Raw genomic sequence first — 20693 nt, 5'->3', positions numbered from 1 at the left:
GAGCGCTTCAATCAGGATATTAGGAAAGGAGATGAAATGGACAGAGGAGGAGGAAGGAGGAGATGAAGCTCTGCACAATTTTCCAAGGTTAAAAGAGGGGAGAGGCGGATATTCTCTGGCTAGCCGCCCAGATGTGATGTATCATCCTGTGACTGGATATGTGTGTGTGTGTGTGTGTGAGCGCCCCGTCCACCTAACGCCTTTTAACAGTAATAACGTATTCCCTCCCATTAATGTTATGGATCAGAGGGCATATTATCGATCCACCACCTCAGCTATATAGTCCCCTCGCTCCATTTCCCTCACCGACTTCATTCTTCTTCTTTTTTTTCCCCCCCACACTCTCTACCAAGGCTGCTGCTGCTGCTGCACCTCGGTGGCTTTATTTGAAATGTCGGCACGGCGGACATTTCAACGTGAACTTTCTTTAACCTGGCGGGTGCAGTGTCATTACCTGACCCTGACAGTGCAGCTCTGAGAAGTAAAAGCGGTAAAAGTTATCTCACGGGGCAAAATGGAAGCCGTTGGGAGTTTGTGGGTGACCATGATGATACGATCTCAAAGAATTGCAGTATCGAGGGAGATTTGAACCTTCCGGCGGAAAGTGTTTTGATAGAAATTACACTTCTTCGTATACAAATACAGTGGTGCCTTGAGATACAAGTGACCCGACTTTTGGTTTTGTTCAAGATATGAGCATACAAGTGATGTTTGGGCGCAGTGAACTCAAATGTTCTTACTTCGTAAGAAACAGCAGTTTGCCCCAAAAAGTTTGACTTCGACCGTTTAAATTTACTGTCACACTAATAATGATAATCAACATTTTTGCCTATTTTCCTCATGTTACTAGCCAAACCAGTAACTGAATCATAATTAACTAGTCAGTGCATTGTGGATTATGAAATAATTAGTTGAAAAAACTGATGGAAAGTTAATCTTTTTTTTTAAACAGATTCATAATCAAAAAAAAAAAAAAACTGATTAACTCAATTACTGAAATAATCATAAATTGCAGCCCTACTGAATCTATTCTATGAAAAATGGCCATTACAGCAGTAGCAGAAAATGAGGCCTTATTCTTCTTCGTTTGTGTGTTCATGGCCATAAAGTATTACAGTGCCTCCTGGTGGCCAAGGCAGGTACACTAGAAGGAGCAGCACAATGAATTGGATTGCAGCATTAAATCATGATGCCAAAACTGTTGAATTCTTATCATTCTATTTAATTGTGTTATCATTACTCTATGTTTTTCTAATGTGCAAAATTAGGTGTGTTTTTTTTTCCTTATTAAAAAATACTTTTTGGGGGAAGGGGTGCTAAAATAGCATTTAGATTTGATCAATCAATCAAGCTTAATTTATATATCACTTTTCATACAAAAAAACAACAACAACTTTAAGCACCTTACATGAGTTTTTAATCCTTTGTGTATTTGTGCTGAAGACTGCCAAACCCCTGGGAACAGTTTCAAAAAGTATGAGTCTCCTTTCAGCGATTCTCAGTCCATCCTCGTCAAACTTTAAATGTCAAATTGACCATGTCAGCAAAACAGTTCCTCTTGAGGTTTAACAATAGCCGGAAGCTGATCAAGGTCAAGGATTCTATTGTTTTTGCCAGAACTTTATACAAGTAATCATTTTATAATCGGTTTTGACCTATCGCCGTTCAGTCCCATAGAAAGAACAATATTGATTTCTTAAGATTCTATTCGACCCAAGACGCTTCTTTTATTGCCTGCATTATTCATGACCAAAAACAAGAACTTTTGAGAAATACTAGAAGGAGAAAGTGAATTTCCGATTGATTTTGACTGATAGCCTTAGATCAGTCTGAAAGTCAAAGCACACCAACACAACCTTTCAATGTTTCATTGTTACTTTGGTTCAAGGGCGACAAAAGAAGCCACAAGATTTACAATGATGACTAAAGCATCATTTCATTACTCGTCTGTCGCATCTCACACAAACAAAAAGAGACGGCGCAGCGGCGACAGCAACAACAATAAAGAGCAGCGCACTGTAAGAAGCCTCGGCGACGCGGACGATGGATTCATCGCGGCCACAAATAGCGCGCTTGTGACGCTCGGAAGGAAATGAAAAATGGTGCGCGCGCCTCGTGTCCCGCCGAGTGGCGGGCAGGATAGTGATTGTGTTGACTAAATGTGATTGGCGAGGAGTGACTCTCTGGAGGCAAAACATCAGCGTTATTACACTCGCACTAATATCGCCAGCTGACAATCACCTGCAAAGAACCTCTAAGCACATTGGGACGTGAGTGCGGGAGGCAAAAACAACACGCACACAAAAGAGAGTGATATATTAAATGTAATGCAATAAAAAAAATCGGACATACACACACTTCAAACACTAACAGTGACCTGAAACTCTAGTCCAATCTTGAAACCTTACTATGAAACTCTAACCCTGAATTAAAAAAATATATATTAAAAATTTTGAACACTGACTTAAAACTATACTCTAAATTTGAAACATTGCCCTAACTTTGAACCCTACTTGGAAACCGTAACCAAATTTGAAACCATACCTTGACTTGACTTTTTGGTCTAATAGATTCAGTTGAAACCAGAACCCTGATTTGAAAAATATATTTGAAACTCTAACAGTAAATTTAGAACCCTTTTTGAAAACCTAAAACTATCTTACTTTGAAAAAACAAGTATTGGCTTGAAACCCTACTTTCAAACCTGATGTTGAACCCATGAAACACTGAATTGGAGAATTGGAAACACTTAACCTTGACCTGAAACCCTACTCTCAAAACTGTACCTTGAAACCTGAACCCTGACCTAAAACTGTACTTAAAAACCCTACTGCTGACTTGAAACTCTCCCTTGAAACCCTAACCCCGACTTACAACCCTACTTCTGACTTGAAACCCTACTTTGAAACAGTTTTAAACACTAAACCTTGAACTTGAAACCCTCCATTGAATCCTGACTTCAGAACAACCATGCATTGAAATCCTAACCCTCATTTGAAAACAATTGGAAAGCCATAACCTTGGCTTGAAACTCTACTTTCAAACCTGATGTTGAACCCATAAACCCTGGCTTGAAACACTTAACCTTGACCTGAAACCCTACTCTCAAAACTCTACCTTGAAACCTGAACCCTGACCTAAAACTGTACTTAAAAACCCTACTGCTGACTTGAAACTCTCCCTTGAAACCCTAACCCCGACTTACAACCCTACTTCTGACTTGAAACCCTACTTTGAAACAGTTTTAAACAGTAAACCTAAAACCCTACATTGAATCCTGACTTCAGAACAACCAAGCATTGAAATCCTAACCCTCATTTGAAAACAATTGGAAAGCCATAACCTTGGCTTGAAACTCTACTTTCAAACCTGATGTTGAACCCATAAACCCTGGCTTGAAACACTTAACCTTGACCTGAAACCCTACTCTCAAAAATCTACCTTGAAACCTGAACCCTGACCTAAAACTGTACTTAAAAACCCTACTGCTGACTTGAAACCTACTTTGAAACTCTCCCTTGAAACCCTAACCCCGACTTACAACCCTACTTTTGACAGTTTTAAACACTAAACCTGACTTGAAACCCTACATTGAATCCCGACTTCAGAACAACCATGCATTGAAATCCTAACCCTCATTTGAAAACAATTGGAAAGCCATAACCTTGGCTTGAAACTCTACTTTCAAACCTGATGTTGAACCCATAAACCCTGGCTTGAAACACTTAACCTTGACCTGAAACCCTACTCTCAAAACTCTACCTTGAAACCAGAACCCTGACCTAAAACTGTACTTAAAAACCCTACTGCTGACTTGAAACTCTCCCTTGAAACCCTAACCCCGACTTACAACCCTACTTCTGACTTGAAACCCTACTTTGAAACAGTTTTAAACAGTAAACCTAAAACCCTACATTGAATCCTGACTTCAGAACAACCAAGCATTGAAATCCTAACCCTCATTTGAAAACAATTGGAAAGCCATAACCTTGGCTTGAAACTCTACTTTCAAACCTGATGTTGAACCCATAAACCCTGGCTTGAAACACTTAACCTTGACCTGAAACCCTACTCTCAAAACTCTACCTTGAAACCTGAACCCTGACCTAAAACTGAATTCAAAAACCCTACTGCTGACTTGAAACCTACTTTGAAACTCTCCCTTGAAACCCTAACCCCGATTTACAACCCTACTTTTGACAGTTTTAAACACTAAACCTGACTTGAAACCCTACATTGAATCCCGACTTCAGAACAACCATGCATTGAAATCCTAACCCTCATTTGAAAACAATTGGAAAGCCATAACCTTGGCTTGAAACCCTACTTTCAAACCTGATGTTGAACCCATAAACCCTGGCTTGAAACACTTAACCTTGACCTGAAACCCTACTCTCAAAAATCTACCTTGAAACCTGAACCCTGACCTAAAACTGTACTTAAAAACCCTACTGCTGACTTGAAACTCTCCCTTGAAACCCTAACCCCGACTTACAACCCTACTTCTGACTTGAAACCCTACTTTGAAACAGTTTTAAACACTAAACCTTGAACTTGAAACCCTACATTGAATCCTGACTTCAGAACAACCATGCATTGAAATCCTAACCCTCATTTGAAAACAATTGGAAAGCCATAACCTTGGCTTGAAACTCTACTTTCAAACCTGATGTTGAACCCATAAACCCTGGCTTGAAACACTTAACCTTGACCTGAAACCCTACTCTCAAAACTCTACCTTGAAACCTGAACCCTGACCTAAAACTGTACTTAAAAACCCTACTGCTGACTTGAAACCTACTTTGAAACTCTCCCTTGAAACCCTAACCCCGACTTACAACCCTACTTTTGACAGTTTTAAACACTAAACCTGACTTGAAACCCTACATTGAATCCCGACTTCAGAACAACCAAGCATTGAAATCCTAACCCTCATTTGAAAACAATTGGAAAGCCATAACCTTGGCTTGAAACTCTACTTTCAAACCTGATGTTGAACCCATAAACCCTGGCTTGAAACACTTAACCTTGACCTGAAACCCTACTCTCAAAACTCTACCTTGAAACCTGAACCCTGACCTAAAACTGTACTTAAAAACCCTACTGCTGACTTGAAACCTACTTTGAAACTCTCCCTTGAAACCCTAACCCCGACTTACAACCCTACTTTTGACTTGAAACCCTACTTTGAAACAGTTTTAAACACTAAACCTGACTTGAAACCCTACATTGAATCCCGACTTCAGAACAACCATGCATTGAAATCCTAACCCTCATTTGAAAACAATTGGAAAGCCATAACCTTGAATTGAAACCCTACTTCCAAACCCCCGAGCCATCACCACACAATTCTCAAAAGGATAGGAAGTGTAACCGCATTCCTACAGTATGCACACATGCTTGCAGCATCTCTCAGTTTCCCCTGGGGAGCGCACGGTGAGGATAATCAGCCTCTTTATCTGAAGAGTGGAATAAAAGCCTTCGACCAAATTAGGTGATGCCACTTCCTGTCGGAGTTAAGCAGCAATCAGCGACTCCTTGCTGTGATTGGCCAAGGTCAAGGCCAAGCATTGTTACCCTGAGAGCTCTTAAATGGGGCTGGGCCACTCGCGGGTGTTGCGGGGCTTATCATAACATTACTCAACCTTTAGCCAGTGGTGAGAAAATGATGTTCGCTAACCATTTAGCTTAACACGTTTCAGTTCCATTGTGCTCCTTTTTAAATTACACCGGTTGCCCCACCCCCTCTATTGCTGCACATACCAATTGAAGAATCCCGTTTATTACTGACAGAGGGCGGAGCTAGGGACATGGCGACAATGCAAGTATCTACAGTACTACTACGTACGAGGCTACTAAAGTGTGAAGAAAAAAAGCACGCGCCTTGAAGACCGCATTCCATTTTCAGTAGTAGAAGCAGCACTTCGTCACCCTGTAGCCAAATTAGACTTGTTAATACCTCCCAAACTGCCCTCTAGTCTTACCTATGGCCTACGTTATCTGCGTTAATTGATTCTATTATGTTTACAGAACACAAGTTCAGCGCAAAACGAGCACAAGAACGACTCCTTTTGTATCATGTTTGACCCATTTTCTAATCAAATATAACAGGTGTGTCAACAGGCGCGCCGTTCGTAAGCTGTAAACAACCATTGTCACGAACAAACACACACGCTACACGACCGCGGCCTGAATATAATAAACGCAATCATCCTCATTCCTCTGCAATCCTGAATGATGAGATTGCGCCGAGATGGAGATAAATGAGCCCTCATTATAGTCGCGAAGGGAGGGGGGGGGGGGACCTCCTCTCATTTTCATTGACTTTGTACCGTCATTTACCACACCCAAGGATCCTTTGAAAGGACACAAAAAGGACACACAATAAATATGTGCATTAATATGACGCCACATGAAAACACGCAACACAACAAAAGAAATATGTGCATTTAAAGTGCTCATTCATACACGAGTGTCGACAAAACACCATCCATGGAGGCGGTACGGCAGCTACACGTGGAAAAAGATAATGGGATTCTCCCGTCAGGATATACGGAGCCGAGACCCGCATCACCTCCACTACTCAACGGCGTGGCCGTCACGCCGGCGCGGCGTTGTGGGCGCGTCCCGTGATTGAAGCAGATTTCAGCAATCAAAGTTATCAAAACGCCGCTTCGTCGGGAGGCAGACGGCGCGAGACCGGCGTAATTGGATTTTCCCCTCTCGGTTTAACGGATGACACTCCAACGGCGGCTGGGGGGGGGGGGGGTCGGGGGTTACGAGTGGCTCGCGTGCGGACATGGCGACCGCCAACGTCGCCATATTCCTGAGGAAGTAGACGTCAAAGTGTAACATGCCAACTGGTAGCCGCTCGGGGTTAGCGCCAATGATAGCAGTCAATATTCGGCACGGTAGCAATATACACCGCTCCGAAACATAAAGGGAACGCAATCATAACAAGTCAATCACACTTCTGGGATATCAACCTGTCCTGTTAGGAATCAAGAGTGGTTGTGAATCAATTCCACTTGCTGTTGTGAAAGTGGAACAAGACAGACAATAGGTGGAATTGAAAAGCAATTCACAGGACAAGTTCAGCTTCTGCAGCTGGTGGCCACAGATTACCGTTCCTGTCCTCATCCTTTCTGGCTGATTATCGGTCATGTTGGTATTTTTCAGTGCCATTACAACTTTGGTAGCATTAGGAAGCGTATTACAACCCGCAAAAAATTGCGCCGGTAATGCAGCTTAGCCAGGTTAGCAAATTGATGTGCGCTTCAAGTAGGCTTGTTTAGAGAGTGGCAACGTAAGATGGCCGCCGAGCATACAAGTCGCTCAACCCAAGATTCCTTCCGAAAGATCATGCCAATATTCAGGTTTTGAAAGGGTTATTGACTGCGTGTGAACACGCCTGCCCATTCCCCAGACCTAAATCCAATCGAGTACATCTGGCCCATCGTGTCTTGTTCTGCCCACCATCGCAACATCAGCAGCTTTTAAATGATGCCCTGATCCAGGATTGGGAGGAGATTCACAAGGAGAACATCCACCATCTCATCAAGAGTAGGTAAAGTTGTCGTAGGGAGTGCATACGGGCACATGGAGAACACACAAATGACTGAGCGTTATTTTTAATTGTCTTGACGTTGGATCAGAAGTCAGATTTTTACACTTTCATTTTGAGTATGATTCTGAATCCAGACCAGCAAAGGTTAATTATTTATTTCCGGTGATTATGCATGTTCTGTTGTTCCCAACGCAATCCAAAACTTTTAACTGCGGTAATTTATTCATTGAGATCAAGAAGTGTTCAAACATTTCCTTTATTATTTTTTAGAGCCGTGTATTCTAGTGTGTGTGTGTGTGTGTTTCGCTGAGTCACACACGCACCAGAATGGATTAGGCTGACTCACAGTTGCTACCTGATTGGATACAAACTCACACACTTATTCTCACCCCACACCCCCTTGACTGCTGAACTGAACTAACAGTGGCATGCGACAAAGGGGGCAGCTGGTCAACAGGGGGCGCTGGCAGACCAGCCGATTCTAAAGCGTACAAACTTGGCTATACTGGTGGCTAACCTGACAAGCTAACAGTTAGCTTAGCATCTTCAATACTTCGACTATTCTTTCCGTTTTGATTTTTTTTTTTTTTTCTAGATGCCCTGTTGAACTATGCTGCCTATTCACAGGTCATTTTTGGTACTGCAACGGACATCTGGTTTGGTAGGAGGACATGCTGTGTTATTCATCTCAAATACACTACAGAATTTGAGAGAATGAAGCACACATGGCTATTTTTCATCATCCTATTGGGGTCGTTCACATTTTAAGCAGTCTGTCAACATAAGGTGAAACGCTCAGTGGGCACATAGACCGAAGTCCAGAATCCTTCTGTGGCAACGACATGGACCATACTTACTGACAAACTGAGTAAATTACAAAAAAATATATAATATAATAAAAAATATAAAAATATATATATAATATAATAACAAAATAATATAATTGGGCGCACCAGTAAAGATGGCTCCCAGATACTTAAGACGGGTGATGGACTCTCACTCCGTTCACTGCATCCCGTGGCCAACTGAGGCTGAGAAATGATAACCGGGCAGCCTGCAGGCCGTGTTAGGCGGTTCTAGATTCAGACGGACAAGACGAAAACCTGCTATGAGTTCTTACGGGACCACTGTGACATTATGTTCCGGGCCGCTGTGGAGCACATTGCCACAATCACGCACACACAAGCTGCCAGGGGAGCGGCAAGCCAGCGCCCAGTCGTGCTGTGATTGATACCAGATTCCGTCCCCCGCCAGCGTACGACAAGTCATTAAGAACGAACACACAAACACGCCGGTCAGCGTGAGCCAACGACGCGCTTTTCACCTTATTTCGTATTTATATTCTCCTCCCTGCATCTCCATATTCCATCCACTATATCCATGCTACTTATAGTACATGAAAAATTGTACTGTGAATGCTGAGGAGATACCCTTACCAAGGCAGAACTCAAGAAACTCATGAATACAAAATGAAGAGATGACGAATGAGGCTGTTTAACTCAGCACAGTCCATCATAGCAATTCGCCCTCTAGTGGCTGTGAGCGGAATACGGGATAACCTCGTAAACAGAGGGATCGTGTTGCGACGTCCTCGCTTTTACCGTGCACGAGCTGGACTTTTCTTTAATGGAAAAAGTTGGATGAAGCGGTACCAAAAAAAAAAGTCTTTAGAAAAGAACCAAATGCGTAAAATTTAGAATCCACTGCTTTGCATGTGCTAGCATGTACATACATATACACGTACATACATATATATACATACGTACATACTGTATATGTATACATACACTATATACTGTATGTATACACAAAAAAAGAACAACCAGATAAAATTCCCACATTTCAAATAAAGCCAAACCCAAAGTAAGCAAACTAAACACACACCTGATGGACAGCAGGGTCACTCCCAGATCCTCCTGTCGGCCGCCACCCCGGTGCTCCTCTTGCGCCACTCCTCTTCCTACGTTAGCCCCCCCCCACCCACCCCCTTTTCCTCCTTTTCGTCCAGAAACCAGAGAATTCTCGAGGCGGCAGGAAATCCAGAGCCACTCCGGCGGAAACCTGTAGAGAGCGAGTGCAGTTGAAGGCGGCTGCTGAGGTGGCGGACAGATGCAGGAGGGAGGGTGTTTAGGCGAGGCGAGTGCACTGGCATGCAGTCGGGGGGGGGGGAAGCTCACAAGTGGTTAGCTCGACGCTCACCGCTGCAGAGCTCAGCATCCCGACACCCCCCCCCACCCCACCCCTGATGCTCACCCCCTCCCAACCTGCCTACAATGTTACCACATTCCATCTAATAGCAGCATCGCCTCCTCCCTAAAGTGTCACAGTTACAAGATACTGCGCACAAATCTGATTTAAATCCTCACAGAAGTCATTTATTCACATTGGGAACTTTTGCGCAAGTTTTATGCTTACTGGCCACAAATATTTTGCGGCGGTTACCTTGCTTCACCTGTACGGGAAAGTGGTGGAAGTTTGAATGCACATTTTGTTAAGATACATTTTTTAACATTAACATTTTTAATCCATTAAGTATTATGTTTATGTTCTGTTAAAAGTGGAAATTGATATTTTCAAATCATACATGAAGAAAACAAAAAAATATATATATTGCTCCAGAGACTTACTTATCATAAGGAATTTCCTGTTAAAGAAAAAAAAAAAAGAAGATTGATTGCGCATGTGCGTGTCCTAATAGCAAAGGAGGTAAAAACTGGATGAAATCATAAATAAGGTTTTTCATCTCATTTTATTTTTATTTTAAGGCCATATCACCTGGTCTGCGATTATATTACTAACACGCAACACAAAGCCTCTGATTGACGCCGACGGACATAAGCTTTGTCCAATCACCCGTCGGGCTGTTTGCCACCTGCTGAACAAAGTTTCGAGACAATAGTGGCTGCATTCGCATCCCTGATTGGCATTTAAGATGGAAGAAGGGAGAAAATACCAAAGTCGTTCACAAAGATGAATACGGGAAGCGTGAAACTGAAGAAACTAAATTGCCCATCGGTGTCAAGAAAGAAAGAAAGAAAGAAAGATATCACTCATGCTTTTTCTAATCCAACAAGGACATTAGCGCAACAAGAAAAAAATCTTCATCTTCCTCTCTACTCCACTGCTGTTGCTATGGCCACTGCAATAAACCCTGACAGCGCTGCTTGGCTAAATGAGTGCCGGTGTAGGACGTCATCTACGAGGAAACACAATCTCACTTTTCACAGCACACTGCAGCCCGCCGCACTTAAAACGTCATTACCGCCACCAAATGACTTCCGCCGTTACTCTACTTCCCAGTGACAAACCCCTTGGAAATAAAATAGGGAGCCACTCAAATGAACCGCAGGGATGAATTCTGCCGCCGCCGCCGCATCGTGGTAATCATCCAGAGTGTGTCGTTGGAATACATAGAGCATACGCTAAAGAGATGTGAGGATCTACTGTGTAGCATTGTGATGCTTCAAACGATATGCTAACATCAAGCTAAAATGGCAGCTGAACCTACGGATAAGCCAACTAGTGAGCTAATAGCTAACTATTTATTTTTGGCTAATAAGCCAACAAGCTAACTTAATTTAAAAAAAAAACAACAACGATAGCCTATTCAGTAAGCTAAGACAAAAATGTCTTCTTAGCTTAGCTTATCTTATCAATATGTAGAACTTAATGGCTTATCAGTATGTTGTACCTACCAGTTAGCCAAAAATGTCTTACAATGACCAGTGTGCTTATACCTATAGACATTTTGGCTAACCATCTTGGCAAACAAATAAAATCTTAAAATACTGTAACATAGCCAGTCAGCTAATAGCTAAGTACAGTATATATGTCATATTGTACCGACAAGCCAAGGAGTGAACATATCAGTATGTTAGACCTAGCAAGGTAGCTAAAATGTCTAAGGCTAACCAGTGACCTAATAGCTAAGTTTTAGCTTAGTAACCAGGATCAACGTATTGATAAATCAACAGCAAAATAAAATCATTAGCCATGCAAACCAGTGAGTTTAAATAGCCAAGACATACTGACCTAATAAGCCAACAAGAGGGGTGAGGGGTTAAATTAATAGATAGCTATTACCTCACCGGTTATCCTATCAACTAAGTCAGACTAATTTTCATTCATCTCTTGAGGGAAATTAAGAGACATTTTTCATTATTCCAGTGTTTCCAGGCAATGGCAGATAGACAGCTTGAGTTCCATTGGGCTTCGCAGACATATCCAACCTCGAGGAGGATCAGATCGAACTGTAAAAGCTTGTTAATTACGAACGCTTGCTGAGCGGCCGAGGAAGAAGAGGAGGAGGAGAGGAGGAGGAGAAGAGGAAGGAGATCGGTGCGAGTGGATCGACGTACCGACTGTGGGAACGCTGAAGCAATCCCACTTTCCTTTGCATTTGGGAAGCCGTCAGCTAGCTAGCCCTGGTTAAGTAATCTATAGATGATACACAAATATGCAAACTTTTACTTTGGTAACTGCGACCATTTTGTCACGGATTACAAATCAACATGTTTTGACGATTACTGCTAAGAAGATTATGGATGTCACAAATTTTTCACCTCCAATACGATACTGATATTGCCTTGAGTATTGGAAGAAACGAGGACTTGGCGAAAATTCAATAACATGTATCGCGACGTGATATCAATAAAAAATACGTTCGATAAAATTTTCAGTAGAGAAAAAAAAAACACTTATTTAGCTCCAAGAGAGGGACAAAGTATTGGAAACTTCTCAGTATGATGCAGTGCAATAGCGGGAGTGCATCTATTGTTAAATGAATAACTCGCGGTATTGTATTGGCTCTCATTCGATTGTGCCGATGTGACGAACGATTTGCCAAGTGAATAAATGTATAGTCACAAAAAAAAAAACACACGTAAGCAAATTTGGGTCCAAAAGTAGAAAATGAGAGTTTGTCCTTGACAAAACATTACAGCCAACTATTTAGTGTGCAATTCTATCAAAGATGTAATGCAACACTTTGGCCCAATGATGTCAAATACTGCACTCTGTCTACGTCCACTTCTCAACAATAAGTCCTTCCTGTCTTTTCGTCTGGTGTCATTAATCAAAGCACTAAATCAACGGCAGCTACAAGATGGCGGCACCTGCGCATCCCCTTTTATGAAAGCGTTTTTTTTTCAGTCGACACACTCCCGCAGCACCTGTGATGACATCCTGCAATGGGAGGCTAATGAAGCCCATGTGCGTCATTAACGATAAATTTAGAATATCTCCAGCTTTTCTTTTTCTTTTTTAGACACCTCTCTGATGGATCACAAAGTTTGAAATTTAAACATTAGCATGGGCTAATTAGACTCGCTAAAGGCTAGACCAAAGTAAAGATGTTTTGAGCCCAAAATAAACTTTCCCATAGGAAAAGCAGTGTTTTAAGTAACGCGCTTCTCATTAAGAAGTTAGGGATGTTAGGCTTTCGTGAGAAATTAACCTAAGATGCACTATAACCTTTACAGGTGAACTTTTTTGACCTTCTTTAAATGTCCAACACATCAAGCTGGTTCAATTAGAGTTGGCATTTAAACCGTCCTCTTCATCTTATTGGTCACATTTTGACATCATGAGACCAGAACAGCTAACAACTGATTAACAGTACAGTATCCCGCCAATGCTAGGCTTAGCCACGGTTGCTACATAGCTAGCATAATTTCAGGATCGAGTGCTGCGTTTTGTTCCTTCCTTTTTTTTTACATTTGTTGCAAACTGGGGTTACATTATCCGGTCCCTGGTAGGCTAGTTATTATTGTACACCTGAAATATGCTTTAAAATTATGACTAAAAATGAAATTATAGGCATAAAATGGGGCCAGGAAGTACGGAAGATGATTAGGGCCAGTGTAGAGAGTAAAAAAAAAAAAAAAAAGGTTTGGCAGGATTCTCACAATTCTCACTTTAAAGTGAGAATTCTGAGGATAAAGTCAGAATTTTGACATTAAAAGTGAGAATTCTGACTTTATTCTCAAAATTCTGACTTTAAAGTCAGAATTCTGACTTTATTCTCAAAATTCTGACTTTAAAGTCAGAATTCTGACTTTAATCTCAGAATTCTGATTTTAAAGTGAAAATTCTCACTTTAATCTCAGAATTCTCACTTTAATCTCAGAATTCTGACTTTTAAGTGGGAATTCTGACTTTATTAGTGCTACTATTATTCTCACTTTTAAGTGAGAATCCTGAGAATAATGTCAGAATTTGTGTTGTTTTCCGATACCGATACTGGTATCGGCAGAGGCCCCGATATTGCATTAAAACAGTGGTATCTGTGAGTACTAACAAGTAACATGCCGATACCATTAATTCTAACGCTAATATAGGACTTTGGATGCAGCATCTTGTGTCTTGCTCATGCACGACATTCACTGATGTGTTCACTGCATGCCGAGCTAAGATATCCTATTGGCCCTTGAATGCTCTGAACCAATGGCAGGAAAGCTTTTTCATGTTGAGAAAAAAAAATACTTAGGTATCGGCCGATACTGCAAAGCTGGGTATCGGAAACTGTATCGGGGGCCAAAAAACGGTATCGGAACAACACTAGTCAGAATTATCACTTTAAAGTGAGAATCCTGTCGAACTTTTTTTCTCTCTCTTCACTGGTCCTAATCATCTTTCATAAGAAAGGGATGATTTTTTTCAACGAATATTTAAAGAATATATATTCCTGTCTACCTGTATGACAAAAAAATAAAATTTTGTGCAGCCATCATAAATCTGTGGGGGCCACCCCCGCCACCCCCCTGCTATCTACGCCCATGTTTCAGGGTAATTTTGTAAAGATGTGTTTGGAATGATTAAGTTATTCGGGATTGAAGCTCGGGTTATATTTAGGGTTTAAACTACTGCACAAGCGCGGCGCGTGTTGGCAGAATACAGACGAATACATTTGGTGCACTCAGTTAGCGCAGAAGAAGAAGAAGGGGGAAAAAAACACACTCTTTACTTACTCAAGCAGCGTCTCCAAAGAGGCTTTCAAGTAAATTGAGTTTGGGTTTAGGGGCCTGTTTATATTAATGAGTCCTCGGCCGCTTGAGTTAGAGCCAGTGCTCTGTGTTATTACCTGCTTGATAATGAATGCCAGCTTGGCTAGCAGCAGTCAATGGAGGCTGACACACACACACACACACACACACACACACACACACACACACACACACACACACACACACACACACACACACACACACACACACAGTGCAGATAATACTGCAAGCTGCCACTGGCTGGCTATAAAAGATTAGCAGCGCCCTCCCTACTTTTATGCAGACGGATGCAGTGGCACTCATGCTAATGCTAGCGTAGCCTGTGTTTGCGCCTCTTGCGGTATTATCCTCCGCAGTCTCCATTTTACTGCAGCACTTTGTTTTCTTTGTTACCCTATGTCTCCAATTAGAAAAAGTAAATACAAACGTATGGTACTTAAAAGTTAAAGTCTCACTGAATTGTACTTGGTGAGTTCCATGGCAAAAAAATGGCTGCCACTAAGAAGCAGTTGGCGTCTCGTCTTGAAGGAGTGACTGCTAATTCGGCTAATTGAAGTCACAGGCTAAAAACTCAAGGTTAGACCGAATTGTTGACCTGCTCCCAAAATATTCATTTTGAAGAATCCACCATTTAAAACGGGGAGCAAATGTAATTATTTAAATTTACTACAACAACAACAACCCGTTTTGCCAGCCCGCAGTCTCACATTATTTCTCTCGCTCGTGTTTATCTAAGGGGAACAGAACTGCAGTAAAACGCATCTTTAAACAGGTTGGAGCACCAAGGCAGGAGCTCGTCATAAATCTTGCCCAACTCACGTCCTGACTTCTAGGCGACAGGGATACCGGATACATGGGGACACCGTGGAACCCAACAGCTTTGCTCAGCACGAACGCTCACAAGCACACTTCATGTGAGGTGATTGTGAGTGTGTGTGTGTGTGTGTGAGTGTGTGTATTGTGGCGTCTCAGCGGTTCACCGGATTTCTTTGAGCAATGCTTCAGAACGCTTTAATAATTCACTGGTGTCTTTTGCCCGCTGACACACTCTGTTTATACTGGCATGGGGTTTCGGGGAGAGAGAGCGTACAGGACACTTTGATTTTGTCCTCGTCCAGTGTCTGCCAAGCACAAAGCACGCACACACATGCAAAGGTCATATCGTGGTGTCTTAGTTTCACAGCTATGTAGCATTTGTCTTTTTTTTTTTTCACTTCAACAATGGAGGCAAACGAGGAGCTTCAAAATAAATCCTGGCCCACTAAAGGAGACAGATTTTAATCCTAGAAGAGACTGTGGGCAGTGCTGCAGCAAAGCGAATACTGGAGTGCACTGTCCATGCACAGTAACAAGGCAAGCTAACGTTAGCATCTCTGCTTAGTTCTTGTTGTTGGTTTTCATTTCTAGCGTCTCAAAAACACAACGAAATAACCTTACAGGACAATGTTTCTTCCCTCACCACTCAGCTTCATATTAGCATTTTAGCATTCACGTTAGCCTTTAGCATTTTGTAGCCTATACCGCCTGGGTTTATGCTTCCCATTTCAACATACAAAAGCTAAAGCTGTTGTACTTTGCTTACTTAGCTAAATTGACATGGGTTTCACATGAGTTTTTATTTATTTTTTCTTACCTTGTGGGTCATTCTAGTTAGTTACAGGCTACCAACTGGTATCACCTTGCCAAGTACTAAATGAGGTGACAAGAAAGAACTAGAACACTAAATGGACCGTACCAAGTCTGCCTTGTCAAAGGGGGAGCAAATGGTGAGCATTTGTTTAGGTTGTGTACAACAGTTGAAAATGTTTTACACTTTTTAACTATCAAACAGAGCAGCAGTATTCTTTTCGAATACCGTAGTCTCGTCACATTTTCTTGGCCCATTTTGTTGCTAGGCAGAATTCACAACCGGGCGGGACTTATGGATTTTAGGGCCATATTTTGCCCATTTTTGCTTTATTTCATGATATAATTAGTTAATAGATTTTTTTTTAATGATCAAATCAGAAATATTAATAAGTTTAAAATATACTATAGTATATATATATTTTTTTTTTAATATATTAAATAATTTCATGAATTATCATTACAACATTAACAATACAATTTTAAAATACATACTTTATCATTAAAATAATGTTCATATTTTACATACACATTTTAGCTTTTTGTTTTTCCTCATCAACCAATGACCAGGCCAGTCTGCCCATTTTGTAGCCCCTCCCCCTACCCCCAATCCCCCCCAGGCTAAGTGTACACAAACACTTATTTGACAGTGATCCGTATTGAAAAGACAACATTGTAAAACCGTGTCTAATTTCACACGTGCTGAATAAATTGTCCGCCAAGCAAAAATAAAGAATTTGTATTATGCAACTTGTGTATTTGAAGGCATGGTGCCTTTCCGCAGCATGGACGGGAAGTCAGGCGTGACGAAAGCACCACGCGAGGGGAGAACACACGCAAATGTGTGCGCGCGTTTCGGCTGGTGCGCAATTCAGCATTCGGATGCTGTCATCTTGATGTAAGATGACAGCATCACTTCCAAACGGATTTCAGGCGGGATGACGATCATGTGGCGTGCCAATCCAATGCATAGACAAATGAATAACCCGCCCCCCTCCTTCAATAAAGCTCATTATCTATGCATTGTATAAGGAACTTTAAGGGCATTATCATACAATAATTGCTCCATCTCTCACTTCAAGTCATCCTAGCATGTCGGGAGGTAGTCATAGATTTCTATGGTTAATATTCATGGGCATTTTCATAAATTAGCATAGCATTTGCGTGCTTCGAGCCCATTGGTGGAAACTTTGGGGTTCAGTATATTGCTTTTCAGGCACAACTCGAGATCACATGGATGGAAAATATTGACCTTGGTAACAACAGTCGCGCAATGGTGGATGTACTACATTTATTTATTCATCAATATGCAGTTTTTGCATTCGGAGAGGCATAGAGTGGATATATAAAGTCTACACACCCCTGTTCAAATGCAAGGTTTTTGTATTTAAAAAAAAAAATGCACCAAAATTTGACCTATAACCTAATTTATAAAAATTATTTTGCATTTTGCAAAATGTTAAACTAATAAAAATTGTTCAAATGAATTTTTGACGTCTATAGCCGTCAATGGCAGTGAATGAGTTAAAAAGAAGAGAGGTAAAACATTTGAAATTTCCCAAATATATAAAGGAAAATGTGTTGCGGTCTGATGAGACTCAGGTTGAACTTTTTGGCCCATCTCCCTACAGTAAGCATCATGCTTGGGTCTCTTTTTGACATTATATGTGTTGTTTATTTTTTACTGAGATTTTCTCAATTGAGTTGCACATTAATGAAAAAAAAATATTTATCTGGCCCTCATTTTGTAATTAATGTATTTCTAATCTAATTTTGTAAAATATGTTTGTGCAATTTTGATGGCAAAAATTAATTTATGCCATTTTGGAATAACGCTGTAAAATGAAATGTGGGGAAAGCATTTTTTCTGGATACCTTGTTGCAAAAGATTTGGGAACTATTTGTATAAATCAACCCCAATTTTTTTAACAATAATATGTTATATGCCGCCCCACTGGTCTAAATATGAGATTCTGGTTAATATTGTGTACAGCAGCAAAATCCAGCCATTTTTATCCATCTCAGGGGGCGGCCATCATCAATCATCGTCATCTTCAATCGACAGTAAGTGGCAAAATGGCCGTCCCCTGAGATGGACAAAAAGGGCTGGATTTTGCTTCATAACTCGTGTTCCACAAATGTCATATTAATCAGAATGTCTTGTTTAGACTAGAGAGTTCACATATAACATATTATTGTCAAGAAATGTTTACGGTTTGAGTCGATTTGACATGATGTCCCCTTTGACAATAGCTTGACATTTTCCACTGGAGGAGGTGGGAAAAAAAACAGTTGTGATCAGTGGCGTGGATGACAAATGTGTTTAATTACAGCTGCCCACAGATTGTCATACGCGTTTTCGTGGTTCTGCTTGTCAGCATGCGGCGACAACGCTTAGCGACAGCGTGATCTTTCCCAGTAGCCCGTAGCCAAAGAGCGCGGAGGCGTGCCCTCCACGCTGTTCAGTCAGGTGACATTTAAGGCACGACATATTTAACACACTTGCTGCCGTTATGTGCGTTTTTGCGACGCTGTCCGCACGCTTAGGTCGAGGACTCAAAGGTTTTCAGCTAATTGCGACGATGAGTCGAGGTCATGTGGAGGGAGGTTTATCTCCACAATGCTTGTTTTCAAACAAAAATGACATACTGCATTGCAGAAGGACAATTTTAAAGTCTATTTCTAAGCTGTTTTACAAAATTTACTTTTGAATGGCCATGCACGCTAACAAGCCATGTTAACGTTAGCATTAGTTAATTGTTGTTTTCCATTTCTAAGATGTCAAAAACACAACAACGTGACCGTACAGGGCAATGTTTTTCCCACACCACTCAGCTTCATATTAGCATTTTAGCATTCACGTTAGCTTTTAGCATTTTAGCATTCACGTTAGCTTTTAGCATTTTGTAGCCTACACCGCCTGGGTTTATGCTTCCGATTTCAACATCCAAAAGCTAAAGCTGTTATTTATTTTGTCTTACCTTGTGGGTCATTCTAGTTACAAGCCACCAACTGGTATCACCTTGCCAGGTACAAAATGACGTGACAAGACAGAACCACGAACACTAAATGGACCGTACCAAGTCTGCCTTGTCAAAGGGGGAGCAAATGGTTAGCATTAGTTGTTTTGGTTGTGTATTTCCAATTCATGATTCCTCATACAACAAATACATAGTAGTTGATAAAAATCTTTTACACTCTTTAACTATCAAACAGAGCAGCAGAATTGCTCATGTTCTTTTTTAATAGTCTTGTTACGTTTTCTTGGGTTCACTTGTTGCTAGGCAGAATTCACTCTATTGACAGATGGAGCGGCACTTCCGGATTTTAGAGCCATACTTTGTCCATTTACGATTTATTTAATGAAATAATTACTTGATTGATTTATTTTAAATGATCAATTCAGAAATATTACAATTTTGAAATATACTATATATAATTTATATATATATATATATATATATATATATATATATATATTAACTCAGTCACTGCCATCGATGACTATAGAGGTCAAAAATTTATTTGAACTTTTTCTATTAGTTTAACATTTTTCCCACTTTTGTTAACAAGAGTATGAAAACCTAGAATTGTTTTTTGTATTAGAACAGATGTAAAATTTGTGATTAATCGTGAGTTAACTATTGCAGTCATGCGATTAATTATGATTAAAAATTGTTGTCGCCTGACGCCCCTAATGTTTAATAATATTTTCTTTAAAAAAATAAAAATAAGAAATAAAAACATTATTAAAAAACATATTTTTTAATTTAAAAGAAAAGATTATTACAAATTAGGGGCATCAGGCGATTAAAATTTGTAATCGTAATTAATCGCATGATTTCACTAGTTAACTCACGATTAATCAAAAATTTTATATCTGTTCTAAATGTACAAAAAAATTATTTAGGCTTTCATACTCTTGCTAACAAAAATGGGGGGGATTAAACTAATTGAAATAGTTCAAATAAATTTTTGACGTCTATTGACGTGAATGAGTTAAAAATATTAAATATTTCATGAATTATCATTACAATACTAATTACTTGGCCAATCTGTCCATTTTGTAGTTTCTCTTCAAACAAAAACGACATTCTGTATTGCAAAACAACCATTTTAAAGTCTATTTCTAAGATGTTTGACAAATTTTTATTTTGAATGGCTTTTATACAAAGACGGTGGTTTCTTGACTTACAAGTAGGGCTGAACTATTCCAAAATACAATCAAATTGCGATCTTTTTAGCCCTCAAAATTGCGATTATGATTTAATATGTGATTATTTTATCTGCAGCGCTTTTCTGGCTTTAGGCGTCAAAAGGATTTTGTGGCTCCCAGTGTTTCTTTTCTCTGTGGCAAAACGGCCGAAATGAGCATCTAAGGTTGCTGACCCCTGATATGGACAGAAAAGCAACGTGACGATGATGTCCCGGCATCACCTGCAAATCAATAAAGGAGAAAATGTGCTCCTGGTGGAAGCGGCGTGTTTATTATTGAC

At 40.5% G+C, this 20693-nt stretch overlaps 1 protein-coding gene across 3 annotated transcripts in view; it reads right to left on the bottom strand.

Annotated features, from left to right (window-relative positions):
• The window catches only part of dab1a (DAB adaptor protein 1a), a 226998-nt gene extending 207707 nt beyond the window's left edge, over positions 1 to 19291 (bottom strand). For 2 of the 3 annotated variants that reach the window (XM_077584464.1, XM_077584465.1), the window contains exons 1-3: positions 19179 to 19291; positions 11926 to 12004; positions 9452 to 9628 (exon numbers count right to left, since the gene is read on the bottom strand). The gene's annotated coding sequence lies outside the window, so the exon portion shown is untranslated. Of the gene's footprint in view, positions 1 to 9451; positions 9629 to 11925; positions 12005 to 14535; positions 14631 to 19178 lie in introns of those variants that run through there. The other variant, XM_077584462.1, reaches the window with a different exon arrangement.
• Positions 19292 to 20693: the final 1402 nt, after the last annotated feature.

The sequence above is a fragment of the Vanacampus margaritifer genome, chromosome 13 (genome assembly GCF_051991255.1).
Source record: "Vanacampus margaritifer isolate UIUO_Vmar chromosome 13, RoL_Vmar_1.0, whole genome shotgun sequence".
Taxonomy (NCBI): Eukaryota; Metazoa; Chordata; class Actinopteri; order Syngnathiformes; family Syngnathidae; genus Vanacampus; species Vanacampus margaritifer.
The sequence above is the reverse complement of the archived record's forward strand: the minus strand, read 5'-3'. Positions and strand labels throughout refer to the sequence as shown.